This window comes from Salvelinus fontinalis, chromosome 7, assembly GCF_029448725.1.
Source record: "Salvelinus fontinalis isolate EN_2023a chromosome 7, ASM2944872v1, whole genome shotgun sequence".
Classification (NCBI taxonomy): domain Eukaryota; kingdom Metazoa; phylum Chordata; class Actinopteri; order Salmoniformes; family Salmonidae; genus Salvelinus; species Salvelinus fontinalis.
The window spans coordinates 37,868,915-37,882,164 of NC_074671.1; the positions used below are offsets into that span (position 1 = coordinate 37,868,915).

At 39.5% G+C, this 13,250-nt stretch overlaps 1 protein-coding gene across 2 annotated transcripts in view; it reads left to right on the plus strand.

Annotated features, from left to right (window-relative positions):
• The first annotated feature begins 500 nt into the window (after window positions 1-500).
• LOC129859460 (cadherin-18-like) overlaps window positions 501-13,250 on the plus strand; it is a 409,192-nt gene continuing 396,442 nt past the window's right edge. The window contains exon 1 of one of the 2 annotated variants that reach the window (XM_055929274.1): window positions 501-970. The gene's annotated coding sequence lies outside the window, so the exon portion shown is untranslated. The remainder of the gene's footprint in view (window positions 971-13,250) is intronic. The other variant, XM_055929278.1, reaches the window with a different exon arrangement.

Sequence of the window (13,250 nt, forward strand, 5' to 3'; positions counted from 1 at the left end):
ACACACACACACACACACACACACACATACACTGTTTATTCTGAAAACTGGAACCATTTTGCTGTGAGTGGATTTTATTTGAGCATTAGAAAAATAACTGGTTTGTAAATAATGGAATGAGGGTAATCTTTTGTGACAAACTGTTAACACACATTTTAACATCAGTCAAAATTTGATTTAGCCACTTCTGCCCCCAGAATTATTATACAAGTGAGTAATCATTCTTATGGATTTTCTTTTTTTCATTTGCTAAAATTATAAATCACACAGCAGGTAAAAACCTATTGTTTAAATTACTAGCGAAGCGTAACCTGGGATACAGGCCACAACATTCTTGTTATCAGTTGGCTGGTTAAAATAAAGGACTGTCAGGCTAGATTGATTATACAGACGAGAAATGAGAATGTGTACAGTGAGTGAGTGAGTGAGTGAGTGAGTGAGCAAGGCATCAGGAGAGAGAGAGAGAGAGAGAGAGAGAGAGAGAGAGAGACAGCAAGCAGAGGAGTGTGATGCGAGGACATGAGTGTTTGGCTGAGGAGGAATGTGTCCGTGTACTCTCCACTGCTCCTCTCTTCTTTTCTACTGCTCTGTTCTTCCTAACCCCCTCCTTCCCCATCCAGCCGCTGGCTGAGTTCCCTTCGTTCCTCTTGTATCTCAGTGCCAAGACCAGAGCCCTTCAGTGGACTGAGCCGTTTGATTCATGCGAGTGCTGATTCACGCCCTGCGATCTGGGGAGTGAGGGCGGGCAGCACAGGATTTCCTCTCTCTCTACATCCATAATTCAGCGTTCGCACCTTCCTCCTACTCCTCTTCTCCTCTTTGCCTTCTTCTTCTTCTTCATACTGCTGCTGCTGCCTTACGCTGCCGTTGCTTTTGATGTTGTATTAGGTTACACTCCAGTTCCATCACAGCCTACCTGAGGTATCATTCACTGAGACGGAGCTCCGCTGTCTCCACTCAAAGTACACAGGTAAGAGAAAAAAGACTGCTTTCCTCAATGAGCTTTGGATTCTGTTGGAAATGTAATGTTCATTTGTTGTTTGAATCATGTCAAAGTCTGGCTGGTTTGATCTTGTATGTGGAGTCTGAGCCAGTTCAGAAATGGGAGAATGTCTGTTGTGGAAGAAAAAAGATAATGGCAATTTGCGAATCATAATTGAAGTTCGGGTCTCTGAATATTTTTTTTTTACTATTGTTGTATGGGCTTGGTGCCCACCCTGACGCATTGTGTGAAATTAGATATTGTGCTGCTATGCCTGGTCTGCTTTAAAGTTATACCCCCCCCCCCCCCCCCCCGCCCTTGGCTATTGTGAGGCTACATCTACTCGCAGTAGGAGAAGACAAACCTAGCGTAACAATGAGTGTTCACTCCCTCGTCTCTTCGTGAAGCTCAAAAGAAACTGGTCAGTGGCACTTCTGCTAGTTAGAGAATAGCCCATGTCTCCTCTGCACATCCTAGCACTGTGAATAGGCAGAACTGAAATCACATACTGTTTACATGTATTTTGTTTGTTCTTTAGTGTGTATTTTGTTGTGCTTGTGCCTATATATGTTGGAGAATTATTTGACATTAACCAGATATTATTTTATTGTTGGCTACAAATAGTATTTCTCAACACTGTGTATACACTGATACCTGACTGATTATGTAGAGAATGACTGAGTGAATGTTTTCTACTGTTTCGTTGTTCAGGCACTGTGCTGAGTGTCGGTGACCATGTAAACACCTTTTTTTGGATGGTAACATACTTACAGTAGCTTGCAAAAGTACTCATCCCCCTTGGTGTTTTTCCTATTTTGTTGCATTACAACCTGTAGTTTAACCTGTTGGGGATGGGGGCGCTGTTTAGACTATTTATGCTAATGTGGCTAATTTTTTAAACGGCTTCCCACAAAATCCTTGATCGTACAATATGCATATTATTATTATTATTGGATAGAAAACAGTCTATAGTTTCTATAGGAGTTGAAATTTTGTCTCTAAGTGGAACAGAGCCCATTCTACAGCAATTTCCCTGACATGGAGTCAGATTTGAGAAACGTTGGCCACTTTTCTGAAGTCATTTAAACGGGCACTGTCGTTGCTATGACTATACGGACACTTCTTACGTCTTCCCCTGGATGCCTTTACGTGATGACGATTCCAACGGGCTCGATTGCTCGTTCACAGGCCCTACAAATGAAAAAAACCTTTAGCTAGCAAGTCTTTTCTTGCTGCGTAACGCGCGTGGAAGACACCGACCCTCTCCTGTTCCAAGCATTAGTTTAGCCTGTTATATTTCTCCGGTCATCTTTTCACTCGTTATAGGAGTTACAAACATCACAAAGTAGTTAATTTAAAGCGTTTTATAGCAATTTATATCCGTTTAGTGCGATTTTGGGACATTTATTTTTGCAACGATGTGAAAAGTTGGGAACGCTTTTCAGTTCATCCCGAACGTAGTTGACATTTCCACATGGCAAGAGGACAGCTTTCCACCAAAAGACGATTTCTCCCAAGAAAGGATCCTTTGCCCAAGATACTGATGGAAGAACAGCTCAAGGTAGGACATTTTTATTATGATAAATCGTGTTTCTGTCGAAACATTTTAGTGGCTTAGGACGCCATGTTTTTTGACGTAGCTTCGCTTGGCGCAAACTGTATTGAAAAGTAAGGATAAATTAAAAAATGTAATAACGCAATTGTATTAAGAATTAAATTGTCTATCAATCCCTGTCCACCCTATATTTTTTAGTCACGTTTATGAGTATTTATGTATAAGAGTAGATCACTGTCTAAGTGGCGCAAGGACGTTTTCTTTACCAGCTTGTCTACATTTCACATTGTCTAACCATGATTTTGGTGGCTAAATATAAACATTTTCGATCAAACTGTATATGCATGTTGTAATGTGATGTTACAGGAGTGTCATCGGAAGAATTCTGAGAAGGTTAGTGAAAAAATTAATATCTTTTGGCGATGTTGACTTTTATCGCTCACTTTGGCTAGAATCAATGCTGGGCTGCTAATTGCTATGTGCTAAGCTAATATAACGATTTATTGTGTTTTCGCTGTAAGACACTTAGAAAATCTGAAATATTGTCTGTATTCACAGGATCTGTGTCTTTCGATTCGTGTATGCTGTGTATTTTTACGAAATGTTTGATGATTAGTAGTTAGGTAAACACGTTGCTCATTGTAATTATTCTAGTCCATTTGTGATGGTGGGTGCAATTGTAAACTATGCCATATACCTGAAATATGCACTTTTTTCTAACAAAACCTATCCCATACCATAAATATGTTATCAGACTGTCATCTAATGAGTTTTTTTGTTGGTTAGGGGCTATAAATATCTTAGTTTAGCCGAATTGGTGATGGCTACTGGTGTTGGTGGACAAATAAAAGATGGTGGATTATGCTAATGTGTTTTTAGGTAATAGATGTACATCTTTACATATTGTGTCTTCCCTGTAAAACATTTTAAAAATCGGAAATGTTGACTGGATTCATAAGATCTGTGTCTTTCATTAGCTGTATTGGACTTGTGAAAGTGTGAAAGTTAAATATTTTAAAAAAATATTTTTTTTGAATTTCGCGGCACTGGTTTTTCAGTGGGGGGGGGGGGGGTGTGCCGCTAGCGCCACGCTGATCCTAGACAGGTTAAATGTATTTTTATTTGGATTTCATGTAATGGATATACACACAATTGTCCAAATTGGTGAAGTAAAAAAAAAAAAACATGTGTATATATATATATATATATATGTATGTATTTACATCCTTTGATATGAAGCCCCTAAATAAGATCTGGTGCAACCAATTACCTTCAGAAGTCACATCATTTGTTAAGGGAAGTCCACCTGTGTGCAATCTAAGTGTCACATGATCTGTCACATGATCTCAGTAATTATACACCTGTTCCGAAAGGCCCCAGAGTCTGCAACACCACTAAGCAAGGGGCACCACCAAGCAAGCGGCATCATGAAGGCCAAGGAGCTCTCCAAACAGGTCAGGGACAAAGTTGTGGAGACCACAACAAACCTGCCAAGAAAGGGCTGCCCACGAAAAGTCACAGACCAGGCAAGGAAGACATTAATCAGCTTGGAAACAAAGAGACCAAAGATAACTCTGAAGGAGCTGCAAAGCTCCACAGCGGAGATTGGAGTATCTGTCCATAGGACCACTTGAAGCTGTAAACTTCACAGAGCTGTGCTTTACGGAGGAGTGTCCAAAAGAAGCCATTGCTGAAAGAAAAAAATAAGGTAACGGCATGTGACAGATTCCCCAAACATATGGAAGAAGGTATTCTGGTCAGATGAGACAAAAATGTAGCTTTTTGATCTTCAAGGAAAACGCTGTGTCTGGCACAAATCCAACACCTCTCATCACCCCGAGAACATCATCCCCACAGTGAAACATGGTGGTGGCAGCATCATGCTGTGGGGATGTTTTCCATCGGCAGGGACTGGGAAACTGGTCAGAATTGAAGGAATGATGGCGCTAAATACAGGGAAATTCTCTGTTTCATTCTTCCAGGGATTTGAGACTGGGACAGAGGTTCACCTTCCAGCAGGACAATGACCCTAAGCATACTGCTAAAGCAACACTCAAGTGGTTTAAGGGGAAACATTCTAATGTCTTGGAATGGCCTAGTCAAAGCCCAGACCTCAATCCAAATGAGAATCTGAGGTATGACTTAAATATTGCTGTACACCAACTGAACCCATCCAACTTGAAAGAGCTGGAGCAGTTTTGTCTAGAAGAATGGGCAAAAATCCCTGTAGCTAGATGTGCCAAGCTTATAGTGACATACCCCAAGAGATTTCCATCTGTAATTGCTGCAAAAGGTGGATCTACAAAGTATTGTCACGACTTCCGCCAAAGTTGGTGCCTCTCCTTGTTCGTTCGGCGGTCGACGTCACCGGCTTTCTAGCCTCCACCGATCTACGTTTCCTTTTCCATTTGTTTTGTCTTGATTGTACACACCTGGTTTCCATTACGTTATAATTTATTCCCTATTTAACTCTCTGGCTCCCACATGGTTTTGTATGTGTTTGTTCTTTGTTAAGTGGTCAAGACTTCTGTGAGCTGGTGTGTTTTTTCCCAGAGTGGAGATTATTGTTCTTTTATTTTCGAGTAAAGTACGTTTTTACTCAGTTCTGTGTCCTGCGCCTGACTCCGTCCTACCCGCTGCACACTGACACCTGACAAGTATTGACTTTTGGGGGGGGGGCGGGGGTGAATAGTTATGCATGCTCAAGTTTTCTGTTTTTTGTCATACTTCTTGTTTGTTTCACAAAAAAAAGGCAACAAAATAGGAAAAATGCCAAGGGGGATGAATACTTTCACAACCCACTGTAATATGCGGAGGAGATACTTTTGGGATTTTCTTTTCTGGAAGAGGAACAGAAACAGAGCTGTAATTTATTTTAGTTACTACCTGATGAGTTACCCAATGAAGTGTTAGGTACATTGAAGCAAGTCTGAGGCAGCATTGTCAACACAGTTGAATTTCAAAGAGTATGTTCCCACTGTGATACTGTCTAGATTTTACACTTCAGTAAGGAAGGATAGTCTGACTGGTGTAATGATTTCTATTGAAGGTAAAAGTTACATGGATGTTTAAATCTAAATATATGTCTCTGTCCCTTTATAACTGAGATGTGTAATGGATATGAGTCAAGGTAATTAGAGGATCATAAGTAACACAATGTCAAATATTATTGACACAATGACCATGATCATTTATTTTGTACTGATGATGTTGTTATGGAGAGGCCTTTGCATCTGTAGGATTCACTGGTACGGTACAGCCAGCATTATGAATCATAACTATTGATTAAAATGCCTCCAGCAGCCATGTAAGATTACACAGCTGATGCTTGCTATTCAAAGGCAATACGGAGACTTTGTTTGAATGCTCTACAATACAATTACAGTGGATTAAAAAAAGTAATAATAATTTTTACACTTGTAAATCTTACAGTATGTGTTATAGATCACATTTTGAGCTGTCCATACATTTGTCATGTTTTGAGTGGAGGACATCACCGGCTCATTGGGAAAATATTAATTTTCCATGTGTGTGCTCTGTTGAATGACAATGCTTGTACTATATATTGGCAAGCTTTGGTCTGTAGTGATCTTTGCCGATGTGAATTCAAAAGCTTGGGGTGTGTTTATCTTGATCAACACCTTTCTTCCTTTCAATCAGCCTATGGTTAGAACCTAACGGTGTCCCGATATTACCAATAACTAATTGCTCTCATTTCTAAAGTATTTTACGCTCTGCGTGACATGGAGTCGCTCGCTCTCTCTCTCTCATTTCTTTTTATCATGACTGGAGACCATTAGTGAGATGTTTCTCATACAGATTGCATAGCAAGTTATGCCATGGAGACAGCGAGGTTCTAGCTCAGAGACGTTCCGCATGAACAATATCTTTGGGTGTGAAAATCACATTTTGCCACCAGCTGGCTGCAGAGCTCTTATGGAGGTTTTTAAATGTATTTTAGGGTGTCATTTCAAAAATATCCTGTGGTGATGCTGTTTTTCTACCAGTGGAGGAATTTAGACTGACTTAAAGCAATATCCCCAGACTTCCATCAATCTTTTGAAGTGATGGTAAAATTATAAACGCCTCTAATACTCGTGACTCACGTGTAATATTAACAATTTTCAGCTCTTTTCCATTTGGATTTCACACAATTGCTGAGAAGAATGTGATATTTGAATTATATGTCATGTACATTCACTGAATGTGATTGTGTTTGTATGAGACAGAGGAGTGGTAGTGGGGGGATATCATCTGTATCTTGGCATGACATCACCTTTGAAGCTTTTCTTCTCCATCTTCATGAAAAACTGCATTGAAAGATTTTGATTTCACATGGTAGTTTTAGACATGAAGAAGACCTGTGAAGTGTTTAACCTGTTGGGGATGGGGGCGCTGTTTAGACTATTTATGCTAATGTGGCTAATTTTTTAAACGGCTTCCCACAAAATCCTTGATCGTACAATATGCATATTATTATTATTATTGGATAGAAAACAGTCTATAGTTTCTATAGGAGTTGAAATTTTGTCTCTAAGTGGAACAGAGCCCATTCTACAGCAATTTCCCTGACATGGAGTCAGATTTGAGAAACGTTGGCCACTTTTCTGAAGTCATTTAAACGGGCACTGTCGTTGCTATGACTATACGGACACTTCTTACGTCTTCCCCTGGATGCCTTTACGTGATGACGATTCCAACGGGCTCGATTGCTCGTTCACAGGCACTACAAATGAAAAAAACCTTTAGCTAGCAAGTCTTTTCTTGCTGCGTAACGCGCGTGGAAGACACCGACCCTCTCCTGTTCCAAGCATTAGTTTAGCCTGTTATATTTCTCCGGTCATCTTTTCACTCGTTATAGGAGTTACAAACATCACAAAGTAGTTAATTTAAAGCGTTTTATAGCAATTTATATCCGTTTAGTGCGATTTTGGGACATTTATTTTTGCAACGATGTGAAAAGTTGGGAACGCTTTTCAGTTCATCCCGAACGTAGTTGACATTTCCACATGGCAAGAGGACAGCTTTCCACCAAAAGACGATTTCTCCCAAGAAAGGATCCTTTGCCCAAGATACTGATGGAAGAACAGCTCAAGGTAGGACATTTTTATTATGATAAATCGTGTTTCTGTCGAAACATTTTAGTGGCTTAGGACGCCATGTTTTTTGACGTAGCTTCGCTTGGCGCAAACTGTATTGAAAAGTAAGGATAAATTAAAAAATGTAATAACGCAATTGTATTAAGAATTAAATTGTCTATCAATCCCTGTCCACCCTATATTTTTTAGTCACGTTTATGAGTATTTATGTATAAGAGTAGATCACTGTCTAAGTGGCGCAAGGACGTTTTCTTTACCAGCTTGTCTACATTTCACATTGTCTAACCATGATTTTGGTGGCTAAATATAAACATTTTCGATCAAACTGTATATGCATGTTGTAATGTGATGTTACAGGAGTGTCATCGGAAGAATTCTGAGAAGGTTAGTGAAAAAATTAATATCTTTTGGCGATGTTGACTTTTATCGCTCACTTTGGCTAGAATCAATGCTGGGCTGCTAATTGCTATGTGCTAAGCTAATATAACGATTTATTGTGTTTTCGCTGTAAGACACTTAGAAAATCTGAAATATTGTCTGTATTCACAGGATCTGTGTCTTTCGATTCGTGTATGCTGTGTATTTTTACGAAATGTTTGATGATTAGTAGTTAGGTAAACACGTTGCTCATTGTAATTATTCTAGTCCATTTGTGATGGTGGGTGCAATTGTAAACTATGCCATATACCTGAAATATGCACTTTTTTCTAACAAAACCTATCCCATACCATAAATATGTTATCAGACTGTCATCTAATGAGTTTTTTTGTTGGTTAGGGGCTATAAATATCTTAGTTTAGCCGAATTGGTGATGGCTACTGGTGTTGGTGGACAAATAAAAGATGGTGGAATATGCTAATGTGTTTTTAGGTAATAGATGTACATCTTTACATATTGTGTCTTCCCTGTAAAACATTTTAAAAATCGGAAATGTTGACTGGATTCATAAGATCTGTGTCTTTCATTAGCTGTATTGGACTTTAATGTGTGAAAGTTAAATATTTTAAAAAAATATTTTTTTTGAATTTCGCGGCACTGGTTTTTCAGTGGGGGGGGGGGGGGGGGAGTGCCGCTAGCGGCACGCTGATCCTAGACAGGTTAATCTATTCTTAATCACACTGAGCCGTGATCACAGCAAGAGGCCTTAGTAACACTTTGTACACGACCGATATAGATAAATCACATGAAATCTTTGAAACACATTCATTCTATATTGCTGTCAGACACCTTGAAGCAAGCCAGAGTGTACTTGTCATCATTTGACTGACATAAGACCTGTGCAAGACACGACTAAGCATATGTTTTTCATGGCATGGGGATTAAAAGTACCACACCTACTTGATCATCTTGAAACTCATTGGAATAAGTCTAATAACCATTAACATGGTCCAAATCATCATCAATCACTCACACAGTATCTTACAGGGAGCACTAAATTACAAGCCCAATATTGCCTACACCGCAACATACAGCCGTTTAGTCAAAGGTGTGGGTGGTTGTTTTACAGTATCTCACTCTCTTTTGTCAGCTTGCTACCACTCTGATAACAATTAGACTCGCCAGGAAAGCAGCCAGTGGCCACCACAATTCTGATACCCACTACAACGAGCACAGCCCAGCACAGCTCACTAAGCAGTAGTAGCATTAAAAATGTACTGGCAATAGGGCAGTTCGGACAAATGCCAGATGGACTGGTCCACTCTTTAGCCCAGTGGGTGTGTTGAAAAAAAAAAAGGCCAGTGTGTTAGAAATACCTGGGCCGATTTATGGTCCCAGTCAGTCCCTGAGCAGAAGCAACAGCAATCTGTGTGACCTAAATTTGTCATAGTCAGCTCTGACATGCGTTGAGTCAATCCCAAAAACCTGTCCGAGGATTAGGTAAATTTGTGTGAACACCAAAATTGATAGGGCAACCAAAGGAATGAAGCGGGATCAAAATGTCTTTCGCTTTGCATGTCCGAGTTGGGAGGTCAGAATGAGTTGTCTCATTAGTGGTAAAATAACATTTGTCTGGGATTTCCTGGGTTGTCTGTTGTAGTTCAAAAGACATCATCTAATTGATTTCCTTCATCCCTTTCAAATATGGTGATATCATTATTCTCCATTTTATTTTCAGCAAGCTGCACAGCCTCCCAGGTAATTTCACAAAATCTTTACTGTGGATACAAAACTAAAGCAGCCTTGAGTGTGGGGAGGGACCTGTATTCATGGCCGATGTCTGAGGTACAGTCTTTAGCCATGACCTATTCTTTGTGGGAAAGAGAAGTGTGTCAGTATGACTAATGGTAATGATTACCTACCCATAAAATGTGTTTTTATGGTCCAGCACATCCACTTTTATCACAAATCTGGGGCATAGCTTTATAGCAAAGAGCAATTTTTCAAAAAATAATTTAGCTAGGACTGGTTTGAGTTGGGAAGGGAAAACTAATGAGTTGTTATTGGCAGAGAGGTTTGGAACGCTCATTCTTATTGGTCTATTAACATAATTTTACAGTATTATTCCAATCTCATAGTTTGGAAATATATACACTACCGGTCAGAACACCTACTCATTCAAGGGTTTTTCTTTATTTTTACATTGTAGAATAATAGGGGAGACATCAAAACTATGAAATAACACATATGGAATCATGTAGTAACCCAAACAGTGTTAAACAAATCAACATTTTTGAGATTCTTCAAATAGGCACCCTTTGCCTTGATGACAGCATTGCACTCTCTTGGCATTCTCTCAAGCATCTTCATGATGTAGTCACCTGGAATGCATTTCAATTAACAGTTGTGCCTTGTTAAAAGTTCATTTGTGGAATGTCTTTGAGCCAATCAGTTGTGTTGTGACAATGTAGGGGGGAATACAGAAGATAGACCAGTTTGATAAAATACCAACTCCATATTAATGGCAAGAACAGCTCAAATTAGCAAAGAGAAATGGCAGTCCATCATTACTTCAAGACATGAAGGTCAGTCAATACTGAACATTTCAAGAACTTTGGAAGTTTCTTCAAGTGCAGTTCCGAAACCATCAAGCGCTATGTTGAAACTGGCTCTCTTGAGGACCACCACTGGAATGGAAGACCCAGAGTTACCTCTGCTGCAGAGGATAAGTTAATTAGAGTTACCAGCCTCAGAAATTGCAGCCCAAATAAATGCTTCACAGAGTTCAAGTAACAGAGACATCTCAACATCAACTGTTCAGAGGAGACTGTCTGAATCAGTCATTCACAGTCAAATTGCTGCAAAGAAAAAACTACTAAAGGACACCAATAAGAAGAGACTTGCTTGGGCCAAGAAAAAAGAGCAATGGACATTAGACCGGTGGAAATTTGTCGTTTGGTCGAGAGTCCAAATTGGAGATTTTTGGTTCCAACCGCCATGTCTTTGTGAGACGTGGTGTGGGTGAATGATGTCCGCATGTGTATTTCCCACCGAAAAGCATTGAAGGGGAAGGTGTGATGGTGCTTGCTGGTGACACTGTCTGTGATTTATTTAGAATTCAATGCACACTTAACCAGCATGACTACCATAGCATTCTGCACCGATACGCCATCCCATCTGGTTTGGGCTTAGTGGGACTATCATTTGTTTTTCAACAGGACAATGACCCAACACACCTCCAGGCTGTATAAGGGCTATTTTATCAAGAAGGAGAGTGATGGAGTGCTGCATTAGATGACCTGGCCTCCACAATCCCCTGACCACAACCAAATTGAGATGGTTTGGGAGGAGTCGGACTGCAGAGTGAAGGAAAAGCAGCGAACAAGTGCTCAGCATATGTGGACACTCCTTCAAGACTGTTGGAAAAGCATTCCAGGTGAAGCTGGTTGAGAGAATTTCAAGTGTGCAAAGCTGTCATCAAGGCAAAGAGTGACTACTTTGAAGAATCTCAAAAAGAAAATATATTTTGATTTGATTAACACTTGTGTTATTTCATAATTTTGATGACTTAACTATTATTTTACAATGTAGAAAACAGTAAAAATAAAGAAAAACCATTGAATGAGTTGGTGTTCTAAAACTTTTGACTGGTAGTGCATATAAATTCAGCAAAAAAAGAAATGTCCTCTCACTGTCAACTGCGTTTATTTTTAGCAGAAATAACATGTGTAAATATTTGTATTAACATAAAAAGATTCAACAACTGAGACATAAACTGTACAAGTTCCATAGACATGTGACTAACATAAATGAAATAACGTGTCCCTGAACAAAGGGGGGGGGGGGGGAGTCAAAATCAAAAGTAACAGTCAGTATCTGGTGTGGCCATCAGATGCATTAAGAACTGCTGTGCATCTCCTCCTCATGGACTACACCAGATTTGCTAGTACTTGCTTTGAGATGTTACCCCATTCTTCCACCACGGCACTTGCAAGTTCCCGGAAATTTCTGTGGGGAATGGCCCTAGCCCTCACCCTGCGATCTAACAGGTCCCAGACGTGCTCAATGGGATTGAGATACAGGAAATTTCAATAAAAAATCTGCGAGGTGAATGCATGTATATGTGTGAGTATGTGTGTGTGTGAGAGAGAGGGTGTGTGTGGAAGAGAAAGAGTGCTTTTTTACTGTCACCTTTAAATGAACCTCAGTCTACTTTGGTGTGAAGTATGTTTGGTTTATAACAGAGACTTGCTTTTGGTTGTTATTTCTGTGTACTGTATATCTTTATTAGTGTATAAACAGTATCATTCAATGGTCCTTTCTCAGAACAAACTCTCCTAATTGAATATCCGTTCATAAGAACTTGAAAGTATTTCTGTATTCTCAAATACTTCCAAACTCCTTTAAAAAAATCTACTACAGCACCTGATCTGAATCGAGAGTGGTATGTACTCACCCAAGTGCCTCCCCAATGGATAACAGTTACACAAATCCAGTAACCAGTAATCCTGTGTATGTCTTTTGGTCTTAATCAACCAAGGAACAAGGTAGACAGTGTGTGTGTGTGTGTGTGTGTGTGTGTGTGTGTGTGTGTGTGTGTGTGTGTGTGTGTGTGTGTGTGTGTGTGTGTGTGTGTGTGTGGTGCGTCTGTAATAATGGGGAGCTCCTGGGTTATACTCTAACCATTAACCCACAGTCAATTTATATCATACATACCAACACTCATTAAAACCCAAGTCTACCTTCTGCACTACTAAATGACTCCCCATCTTACCATTTTGCCTCAAAGGTTAGCCCTCTTAAAAGGTTATGTCTCCCAGTGACATTCAGCTTAATGACTTATGTTGGAGCCGCATCGACTTGCTTGTTGTTGCCACTTAGAATTAGTCATGCTTTATACAGTAAGAAGGACTGGGCAGAAAATAGTTATATTTTGAAGTTTACTTGAACATACCAACTTTTCAAATACTCAAGGTAGTCTAATATAGTTTATATAGAGTCTCAACTGAAAGGTAACTATTTTCTTTGATATTCAAATACAGGTCTCAGAAGAAAATAGATAGTTGATAGTGTTTTGAATACGTCTCAGAAAACCAAATAATATTTGATGTTTGCTAAATATATAAAATAACTACAACAGTTAGTTAGTCTAAATATATGGTCATAAGCACATGGTTTGGAGGGCTCCTAGATATGAACCTTTATACAACCTATAGTCTAGAATTAAATACAAGAG